General features: G+C 39.4%; 1 pseudogene; it reads right to left on the bottom strand.

The window, feature by feature from the left end:
• Positions 1 to 1312: 1312 nt before the first annotated feature.
• Positions 1313 to 8092, bottom strand: LOC129040009 (protein SON-like; annotated as a pseudogene).
• Between the last annotated feature and the right edge of the window lie 2539 nt (positions 8093 to 10631).

Here is a 10631-nt window from a genome sequence, read left to right on the forward strand (position 1 = left end):
AGAGATTTTACTAGGGAAATATGGAGGAGAAATGTGGGGTTGGAGCCTCCACACAGAGTCCCCACTGGGGCACTGCCTAGTGGAGCTGTGAGAAGAGAGGCACCATCCTCCAGACTCTAGAATGGTAGATCCACTGACAGCTTACACCATGCTCCAGGTAAATCTGCAGGCACTCAATGCCAGTCCATAGAGTAGCTGTGGGGGCTGAACATTGCAAAGCCACAGGGGTAGAGCTGTCCAAGGCTTTGGGAGCACATTCCTTGCACTGGCGTGCCCTGGAGGTGAGGCATGCAGTCAAAATAGATTGTTTTGGAGCTTTAACATTTAATGACTTCCCTGATGGCTATAGCCCCTTTCTTTTGGCTAATTTATCCTTCTTGGAATGGGAGTATTTACCCAATGCCTATACCTCCCATTGTATCTTGAAAGTAACTAACTTGTTTCTTCTCTTACAGTCTCATAGGTGGAAGGGACTAGGCTTGTCTGAGATGAGAATTTGGACTTTGTACTTTTGAGTTAATGTGGGAATGAGTTATGACTTTGGGGGTCTGTTGGGGGTCTGTATTTTACAATGTGAGAAGGACATGAGATTTGGGAGGGACCAGCTGTCTGAATCAAAAAGGGCAATATAAAGGGAGAGGAAAATAAGAGGGAGGTGAAGTAGGGGAGAGAGAGAATTTTATTCTATTTGCATTTTATTCTATTGAGTGTTAAGCTTTCAAATGTTGTTAGGATCATAAAGATGGGATGTCTCATTCTAAGATGAAGTACAAGTGAGGTTAGATCTCTACCCTATCTGGCCATGCAATGTCTATGACTTTCTTTTTTTTATTATTATTCCAGAGAAGTTAGTATTTGGGCCTTAAGCTTTTGAAAATAAAGTTTAGAAACATAGCATATGAATACCACTGTAATACACATGAAATATTCTATCGGACCCTAAAAATTAACATAAACTTTAACTTTCTAATAGTCAACAGAATAGTGGCTGGTTGCCAATTTTATTAGATAAGTTGGTTACAGCATTTTAATTATCGTTTTACATCTATCTATGTGTAGCTGAAATTCAAAATGCACATCAAAGTAAAACTATATCACAACTTGATGCCATACTAAAGGAACTTGGCCTCTGCAATAGTAGAATTCTAGTCAGACTTCATTTTTTACTCCCTTCTTATGACCCAAGTGGCTTTAATAGGAATGCAGGACTTAGTGCTGATCATCACACCACATACCACTTTCTTTTTAGAACCTCTACAAAATTTTGAGGGGAGATGGTTGCATTAGCCCTGTGGAACACATCTTGCTTGATCACCTCAATAATACTGGCCCAGTATCTGTCCAGCAGAACCCATTGTGAAATAGTACAAGGTGCACAGCCCTTCAATAATTACAGGCAAGTGTTACAGTAGGCTAGCCATAAGGAAGGGGAGTTACATCATAGTACAAAATACAGTATAAAAGCATTATTTAACATTCCACACTGAAGATTACTCTAATGCCTTCAAACAATCATTTGGATGTTAGCCACTTAAACAAATAAATCACTAAGGTAAACAATATAAACATACCAAAACCCTGTATGGTTAAATACAATTTCCACGGTACAAAAATCAAAGCCTGGAGATGTTTCTACAGATTGCTTTTTACCCAATGTCTTAAATTGCCTAATATTTACAACATTAAAGAGGAAACACATTGTGATGCAGAGTAAAATTATCTGAAATGATAATTATAAAACCTCAATCTATTTACGTAAGCCACTCCTGAAGCAAGTGGCATTAGCCATGAGGTCCTTTGGTACAAGGCCCATTGCTTGAAGAACCACAGTAGCTGCTGTGTCTTTAGCATGCTTCTTATTAAGGCTGGCAAAGCTGGGCTGGTAAGCGCTTCCATTTATCAATCCCTGTTCAAGAAAAACATACAATTGGGCTGGTAAGGGCTTCCATTTCCCAATACCCTAAAGAGAAAACGTTTGCAATGATCAGGGCCACTATCATGGACCAATAGAAATTCAGGTGGTTGCCACCTTCTCATTACAGATTTCCATCAAAGCAGACACAGGATGTTTGCCTGACAGATCTTTCACTGCAGCAGAGAAGTTCCCAGACCTCTTTTGTGCTCTTTCTCCTACTGCAACAAGACCTTTTCGGTCTGTCTTAAAATCAACTAGGATGGGTTCCTTATTGCCTTCTTCGTTTTTTCCTAATCCTTCTCCTTCTCTCCAGCCCATTTTTCTCATCAAAACAGCTCCCATTCATCCAGTTACCGGGGCTGCTCTTAAGAACTGATCCTTTTTAATCCAGGCTTGGGAACCAGTATTGGCCAACTGTTCTTGTGTCAAAACCTGTACTCCTGTACTTCCTGTGAACTGGCTAGGAATAGAGTTCAGCTGAGCCCAGGCATCAATCCTTTCCTGAGCTCTATTTAACATGCTCATGTCTTCAAGGTCAAATACATTCTCACTGAGTCTTTTCTGAGCAAGTGCCCATTCACTCATTGCTGTAGAGATGTCCACAGGCTCTGAGGGCAAATTGCTGCTGAAAACATTATCATCATCTTTGTTTTCTTCACCATTTTTCTCTACAGGAATTCATTCTCCATAAACACTATCTGCTTCTTTTTTTCCAATTTTGAGATCCAGATGATACAGGGAATTCTTTTGTTAAGGTTACCTGGCTTTTTAGTGGAGCTGGTTTTTCTGCAGCAATATTCAGATTGAAAAAAATGGGTTTGGGTTCACTGAGTTTAAAGGGATGACGATAAAAAGGAGGTTCTTCTTCCTCTTCATCCAAAACATGAGGTTTATTCACTATTACATCATCATCTTCTTTACTCTGTGTGATCTGTTTACATTTCTCAGTTAGTTCTTCTATAGTAGGTCCTCCTGACTTTTTAGCAACTTTCTCTTCTATAGTAGGTGGAGGTGCAGGCTTTAGGTTTGGCGGGAAAGGGACACCAGCCTTAGCACACATGGCAGCTGCATTAGCTTTGGCTATTTCAAGTAATTGAGCCTTATCCAAATCTGTTAGACATTTGGATGGTCTGCCTTGTTCAGAAGACTTGGATCTTTTATGACGGATGGGAGATCTGCTAAACCTTCTTCTCAAGGGTGTTCTTGATCACCTTAATCTGATTGGTGAGATACTGAAGCTTCGTCTTCTTACCACAGACCTTGATCTTCCCCGGCGGCTGGGGGTGTGGCTCCGGCGGCTTGGGGAAAGGCTAAAGCTCCTTCTTCTACCCACAGAACTAGACCTTCGTCGACGACTTGGAGTATGACTCCGACTCTGACGACTTGGGTTTCGTGCAATGTCTGTGACTTTCTTTCGTCTCTCCACTCATGTGGAACCTTTTCTTTGACAAACATTGATATCATGTTACTACCTTGTTTAATAAGGTACTTATTTCATATTTGGTTTTCACATAGAAATTTGTGTATACAACTTTATCATATCTATCACTGTTCATAAAATCTTGTATACTTTCTTTATTTAGGGATCCTATCTCATTTCTCTTTATATTGCCAACAGTAACTATCAGAATTTCTGAAAGTTGTCACCCATGTTCACAAAGCTGCTCCCCAGGACCAACCCTGCCCTTGTGGGTATCCTCATGGGACCACTGGTGGGCAGTGGTGTAGAATTTCTCAAGAAAATTCAGAAAAATATGTTAGCTATATAACACAAATATCTATTGGAATCCAAGGCTAAAATTTTGCTCTATATTTTTCATGCCAAATTAAGTCCGATAAGCAGTTCAGAGGTTCTGCAATAAGATTAAACAATGAGATCCTCCAATAGCAAAATTATAACAATGTTGAGATGCCACAAATTTTACTACAAGGCTTTTTTCCTCTTGTTAATATCCCTAGGAAGAAATTGAAATTCAAAGATTAAATCCTTCTGTAGGAAAAATTCCAGACACAGTAAAATCCAAATAAACTAAAGCCTTAAATCAAATTGTCTTTAAGAATTTAAAGTAACCTCTGACCCTCAATTTATTATATTCTGCTTAATCTCAACTAAGTGTAAGTTCTCAATGTCTGGATGAAGCTAAGTTTGTTTTAGCAATTGCTGTCTGTACTGTCTCACAGCTGAATCGAATCATTTCTTTCAGAACCTTAGAGATTGTGTTGGTTCAATGCCAAGACTCTCATGAGCCACAGTTTTAACAAATTCAAAGGATCAATAGGGGATAAAAGATTATCACAGCACAGGCCCCATAGCCACTGAATTCTAGAAAGCCAACCCCCAACTCTAGAGCAATAATACTAAGCAGGCTTACACTCTTAGAACCCTTATTTAATGTCTCTACAGACCCTGATGGAGATTCATTCACATATGAAGAAAGAAAAGTAGATAAAGAAATTCATTGTTTAGCTTCGCAGAATGCCAGTCAGTTGGTGCCAGTTGATGCCAGTAGACTCAGAGCCTTTAAACTTAAACTCAGTTGTGAGGAAACTCACAGCACAAGGTTAACGTTGACACTAAACGCATTTACTATTTTAAGGATGGGTGGGAACCATTAATTTATTTCTTTATCTACTTTTCTTTCTTCATATGTGGCATTTTTAGTTTAAGAATAAGTTTCACTTCAAAGATAGTAGTACACTCGTAAATTCTTACTGAAATCAAAAATTACACAGCAACAAAAAAATACTTATAGCCTGTCACAGGCTGATCACAAGCCTTTATAATAAAGTACACTATTCTTAGCTTTAACATCCTATATAAGCAAGCATCGCATATGAGGTAGCAGCATTCCTTCTCATGCTTTCTGAGGATGCCCTACTTTGTAATTGAGTTGTTTCTTTTTTCCCTAACTTTTATTTGAAGTCCAGGGGTACATGTGTAGGATGTGCAAGTTTGTTACATAGGTAAACATGCGTCATGGGAATTCGTTGTACAGATGATGTCATCACCCAGGTATTAAGCCTAGTATTCATTAGTTATTTTTCCTGATGCTCTCTCTCTTCCCAACCCCCACCCTCCAACAGGCCCCAGTGTGTTCTGTTTCCCTCTATGTGTCCATGTGTTCTCATCATTCAGCTCTCACCTATAAGCAAGAACATGCAGTGTTTGGTTTGCTGTTCTTGCATTAGTTTGTTGAGAATAATGGCTTCCAACTCTATCTATGTCCCTGGAAAGGACATAATCTCGTTCCTTTTTATGGCTTCATAGTATTCCATGGTGTATATGTACCACATTTTCTTTATCCAGTCTATCATTGATGGGCATTTAGGTGGATTCTATGTCTTTGCTGTTGTGAATAGTGCTGCAATGAACATATGCATGCAAGTATCTTTATAATCAAATGATTTATGTTCCCTTGGGTATATACCCAGTAATGGGATTGCTGGATCAAATGGTATTTCTGCCTCTAGGTCTTGGAGGAATCACCACACTGTCTTCCACAATGATTGAACTAATATATACTCTCACCAGCAGGGTATAAGTTTTCCTTTTCCTCCACGACCTTGCCAGTATCTGTTGTTTTTTGACTTTTTGACAGTAGCCATTCTGACTGGTGTGAGATGGTATCTCATTGTAGCTTTGATTTGCATTTCTCTAATGATCAGTAGTGTTGAGCTTTTTCTCATGTGTTTGTTGGTCACATATATGTCTTCTTTTGACAAGTGTCTGTCCATGTCCTTTGCCCACTTTTTAATGAGGTTGTTTTTTATTTTTTTCCCTTGTAAATTTGTTTAAGTACCTTGTAGATGTTGGATGTTAGACCTTTGTCAGATGGATAGTTTGCAAATATTTTCTCCCATTCTGTAGGTTGTCTGGTCATTCTGATGATAGCTTCTTTTGCTGAGCAGAAGCTCATTAGTTTCATCAGATCTCACTTGTCAATTTTTGCTTTTGTTGCAATTGCTTTTGGTGTCTTTGTCATGAAATCTTTGCCCGCGCCTATGTCCTGAAGGGTATTGACTGGATTTTCTTCTAGGGTTTTTATAGTTTTGGGTTTTACATTTAAGTTCTTAATCCATCTTGAATTAATTTTTGTATATGGTGAAAGGAGGTGTTCAGTTTCAATTTTCTGCATATGGCTAGCCAGTTCTCCCAGCACCATTTATTAAATAGCAAATCCTTTCCCCACTGCAGCTTGTTTTGGTCAGGTTTGTCAAAGATCAGCTGGTTTTAGGTGTGTGGTCTTATTTCTGGGCTCTCTACTCTGTTCCATTGGTCTATGTATCTGTTCTTATACCAGTACCTTGCTTTTTTGTCACTGTTGTCTTGTAGTATAATTTGAAGTCAGGTAGTGTGATATCTCTAGGTTTGTTCTTTTTGTTTAGGATTGTCCTGTCTATTTGGACTCTTTTTTGTTCCATACACATTTTAAAATAGTTTTTTTTTTCTAATTCTGTGAAGAATGTCAATGGTAATTTAATGGGCATAGCATTGAATCTATAAATTGTTTTTCATGATATCAATTCTTCCTATCCATGAGGATGGAATGTTTTTCCATTTCTTTGTGTCATCTCTGCTATCCTTGAGTAGTGGTTTGTAGCTCTCCTTGAAGAGGTCCTTCACTTCCCTTGTTAGCTGTATTCCTAGGTATTTTATTCTTTTTGTGGCAATTGTGAGTGGGAGTTCATTTATGATTTGGCTCTCTGCTTGTCTATTGTTAGTGTATAGAAATTCTTATGATTTTTGCACTTTGATTATGTACCTTGAGACTTTGCTGAAGTTGCTTATCAGCTTAAGAAGCTTTTGAGCTGAGATGATGGGGTTATCTAGATATAGGATCACGTTATCTGCTAACAAACATAGTGTGACTTCCTCTCTTCCTGTTTTAATACCCTTAGTTCTTTCTCTTGCCTGATTGCCCTGGCCAGAACTTCCAATCCTATGTTGAATAGGAGTGGTAAGAGAGGGCATCCTTGTCTTGGGTCGGTTTTCAAGGGGAATGCTTCCAGCTTTTGCTCATTCAGTATGATATTGGCTGTGGGTTTCTTATGCCCTAGGATGCAAGGTTCAACATATGCAAATCAATAAATGTGATTCATCCCACAAACAGAACTAAAGACAAAAGCCACATGATTATCTCAATAAATGCAGAAAAGGCCTTCAATAAAATTCAACATCTCTTCGTGTTAAAAACTCTCAATAAACCAGACATTGAAAGAACCTACGTTAAAATAACATTTTGTGTCTTTCTTTTCCATTGAATCTATTCAAAGTCTCTTGATTTTCACTTCCTCTTTGAGTGAAATGCTTCTGACACCTTAGCTCTGACTGAGTTCAGTGAGGGACTTCTTATGTGACACACCATCTACCCTCTCAAGTGAGCAGACCAACCTCTGCTTGATATGGAATTGTACTGGCCTAAGAAGACTGCCTCCTAGGGAATATTTTCACCTTGTACTTACATTTAGTTCAGTTAGAAAATGTAACTGACCAGGTGTGTTTCCTCACACCTGTAGCCCCGGCACTTTGGGAGGCGGAGGTGGGTGGATTGTTTGAATCTAGGAGTTCAGGACCAGTCTGGGGAGCATAGCCCCATCTCTATATGAAAGAACTAAAAAATTAAGCCACCTACAATAACTATGTAATCATGTCATTAACTGTTTAAATGTTTTCCCCCTTGAGCCTAGAGAATGCCACATGAATTCAAGAGTGATCCATCCAGTTTGCTGCTTGGACCTGAAAGCAGGGTGAGATTTGGGGTGACTGATACATGGGAAGCTTTCCTAGGCTTCATTCTAGCAATTTAAAACTAGATTCTTATTGGTGTTTTGTAGCATACAAGGAATCTTAGAGCCAAAAATATTATTCCAGTCACCAGTGCCTAAAAATGCTTTAGGGATTTCTATTTTTGCCCCTCCCCCCCCAAAAAAAAAACAAAACAAAAGACTATCTGTTTCAGCTATGACTACCTAGAAAATGTGACTCTGCCTACTGTGGGCCTCTGTTCAACCATCTTGCAGCCTCCAAAGTTCTGTTGCCAGGCAGCACTTGTGTCCTTCCAAGCACTTACTGCCCATATGTAAGCCCTTGCCTTCTCTGTACCTGCTTACAAAGGCTTCACAGCAATCTTGAAGGCCCTCACAAGGTTCTTGTGGCTTTTGCTTATTGACATTCATGGGTACAGTCCCACCTCTATAGAAACAGCCACTGACCTATGAACAAAGCCACCACAAGTTGTGTCACAAAACCATATGCCCTAAGACTGCAAGCATCTTGCCCAGGCTCAGTAGTTAAGTAAAAAAGTGGCTCGGAATAGGCCTCTATAATCTGGAAAATGCCTTTCTCTCTTACTAAACAAATCCCAAGGCTGATAATGACAGGATCTCTTCCCACCAAAAGCCTCTCCTTGTAAATATATAGCTCTCATACATTTGTTCTTCTGTTTTTAGTTCTTTTACATCTAAACCCATGCCCCAATTGTTTGTGTCTCTGAAAATTTGCTCTGGAACTTTAGACTCCCCCACTCCCTCCCCATTTAAATCTCCATATAGGGGAAGGCATATGCTTGTTCATAAACCCTTCTGCCAGTAGAGTTGCATCCAGGGGGAAGAGCATGGAGTTAAGTTTAGCATGGGGCCGGGTGCGGTGGCTCATGCCTGTAATCCCTGCACTTTGGGAGGCCGAGTGGGTGGATCATGAGGTCAGGAGATCGAGACCATCCTGGCCAGCATGGTGAAACCCAGTCTCTACTAAGAATACAAAAATTAGCTGGGCGTGGTGGCACATGCCTGTAGTCCCAGCTACTCGGGAGGCTGAGGCACCAGAATCACTTGAACCCGGAATGCAGAGTTTGCAGTGAGCTGAGATCGTGCCACTGCACTCCAGCCTGGGCAACAAAGTGAGACTCTTTCTCAAAAAAAATCGTAATAATAATAATAAGTTTAGCATGACTCACTTATTCTTCCCAAATTTACAAATCACATAAGGCATGTCACGTCTTCCAGGGTGGAGAGAGTTAAGGAGCAGAAGGAGGAACAGGAGTAGGAGTTGCATGCACATGGAAGAAAATAGATGTCCCCACAACACAACCATTCATTAATGTACTCAGGCAAATGAAAAGTTATTCTGTTCAATTAGATTTGCCGTATTTAGCAAATAAAAATATGGGACTCCTAGTTACATTTGTATTTCAGATAAACAGTGACTACTTTTTAAATGCAATTATATCCTGATACAGCTCTGTGTCCCCACCCAAATCTCATCTTGAACTGTACTCCCATAACTCCCATGTGTTGTGGGAGGGACCCAGTGAGAAATAATTGAATCATGGGGACAGTTTTCTCCATACTGTTCTTCTGGTAGTAAGTCTCATGAGATCTGATGGTTTGATAAGGGGAAACCCATTTCGCTTGGCTCTCATTCTCTCTTTGCCTGCTGCCATTCATGTAAGATGTGACTTGCTCCTCCTTGCCTTCTGCCATGATTGTGAGGCCTCCCCAGCCATGTGGAACTATAAGTCCAATAAACCTCTTTATTTTGTAAATTGCCCAGTCTTGTTATGTCTTTATCAGCAGCATGAAAACGAACTCATACATATCCCAAGTATTGTATGGAACATAATTATAGTAAAAATTATTTGTTTTTTATTTGAAATACAAATTTAAATGAGAACCTTGCATTTTATCTGGCAATCCTCTACTGAGTGTTAGGCACTGTGCTAGGTGCTAGACTAATGTGAATATAACATAGTCCCTGTCTTCAGAGAGAGAGGTAGAAAAATGTAACACTTTTGGCTACAGATGAGCAATTAAATTCAAAATACTCTTTTCTGAGCATATCTTTCCAACCACAGGAAACAATACTTCAGAGTCATCAACAACATCGTCACCTTTGAGCATGAAGTATATTTGAGGTTTATTCATATTTTGAATTAGTCTGAAATGACACACTGAATCTCGAAGCTATCCATATCCCACTGAACCTTCCTTTTGTTGATGACCATGCTGTCCTCAGAGAAATAAAAAATAAGCCCTAACCGCTTCCTTCCCTAAAGATACTTAGATCATTGAGGAATACCGTCAAAGGGACAGGATGTTTCAGTTCACTGTGATCAGTTCTGGAGTGAAGGAAATCCAAGTGTTATTGATGCACATGAGAGGAACACCCAGCCCAAATGTGGGAGGTCAGAGAATACCTCTCAGCAGAAGTGGCACCATACTCTACAATTATTAGTTTACAAAGACCCTGTAGTATGGATTAACTTGGTATAGTTTTAATAAATAATTTAATTTAATTTAAATAAATTGACATAACCAATATATCTTCTCCAGAATATTAGAGAAATCTCTAACCAGGAGTGACTAAGAACACATTGAAACACATCCAATCCTCTTCTATTGTCATCCTGTTCCTTACTGTTTGTTGGTCGTTCATTTGGCAAGTCCTTATTGACAAATTGGTATGTGACAAGTGCTCTGTTAGGCATTGAAACAAAATGAAGAACAAACCAGGCTTGTTCCCAAACCTTGTAATACTATCTAATGAGAAAAATAGGCATTATACAATCACATAAACATATAGAGAAGGATAAAATGTGGTGACTTCCATAGGAGAAAGAACATAATAATATTTGTTAAAAAAGAGGACCCTCTTTCCATTACCTGCCAAGGTTGGGCACCCTGAGGATGGGACATTTGATCTGAGATCATCTTCCAT

This window comes from Pongo pygmaeus, chromosome 1, assembly GCF_028885625.2.
Source record: "Pongo pygmaeus isolate AG05252 chromosome 1, NHGRI_mPonPyg2-v2.0_pri, whole genome shotgun sequence".
NCBI lineage: Eukaryota > Metazoa > Chordata > Mammalia > Primates > Hominidae > Pongo > Pongo pygmaeus.